Genomic DNA, 1,247 nt, shown 5'->3' on the forward strand with positions numbered 1-1,247 from the left:
GATGGGAACCAGTCAGGACCTCTACTATTAGTCACATTTATGCGCCAACCACTAAGACTACAGATGAGAAAACTGAAGGTTGTCACTCACTCCTGCACTCTCAAATGGCTTAAGCAGCCATCAAGGTTCATTGACATGACTGAAGTTTGGGATGTGAGAACTGGAAATGAGGGATGGCAGGGTAAACATGGCCTTGCTGATAGAAACATCATTGGAGACCGCATGGTAGACGAATGTTGTAAGATTTAACGACTTAATGCAAATATCTTTTTTTCAACAACGTCAACTAACTACACACAGGGACCTGGCCAGATGGAAGAGGAGGAGTCAAATTGACTCTGTCAGTGGAAAGAGACATCAGTCAGACAAGGCCAGGGGCCCTCTGTGAAACCGTCTGTCATCTAGTTCAGTTCTATCATCCCACCTGCGACTGTGATGAACCCATCCACCACGACTGGGCTCTTGGGATGAATTTCTCTTGTTTTCCACCCTCTATAATGGACCACAAGGATCCCTGTGGCCCAGTGGGTGCTTGGTTGGACCCCTAAACCGCAAGGTCAGCAGTTGGAAACCACCAGCCGCTCCAAGGGGAAGGTGGAAACTTTCTACTCCTGTAGAGTCTCATACGGCCTCAGACTCTGCCGAGCTGTTTGGTTAACAGCCCTGCGCTTAACAGTTGTTGGTTTTTAAAATGTATGTAACCTTTGGACTAATGATAAGGAGCACTTTTTCAAGTGCTCATTGGCCAGTTATATATCTTCCTCTGTGAAATATCTGTATGGAGTTTTGCCAAAGTTCGAAGAAAAAAACCCAAAACCTTGAAACTACTGACGTATGACAGAGGAATTGTCTTGATAGCTCTGAATAGCTCATTGACTAACTGTATTTTTTTGTTGTTTGAAGGAAAAAAGAAAGGACATTGTTGGACAAGAATAAAAAACAAAGGGAAAAGAGGTAAGCAGGAAAAGTGGAGTCACCCTCTGAGCTTGTGGTGGGACCGGGCTCTTGAGGGGTGTGCTAGCCTTGCCACCACAGTATCAGTGAGCATAGAAGCTAAGATGCTGTCACAAAAGGCCCGGCCCATAGAAGAAATCCCTGACTCAGAACAGGTTTCCTTTCCTAACAACAGAGTCATAAGTCAATTTTGATGTAAGCTAAAATCAGATGCCTCGATTGATTGATTTAGTTTTAGTTTTCATTATTGTTGCCATTGCCTCTTTTTTTAAATCATTTTATTAGGGGCTCAT

The sequence above is a fragment of the Echinops telfairi genome, unplaced genomic scaffold (assembly GCF_000313985.2).
Source record: "Echinops telfairi isolate 266 unplaced genomic scaffold, ASM31398v2 ScPeMD7_3;HRSCAF=10, whole genome shotgun sequence".
NCBI lineage: Eukaryota > Metazoa > Chordata > Mammalia > Afrosoricida > Tenrecidae > Echinops > Echinops telfairi.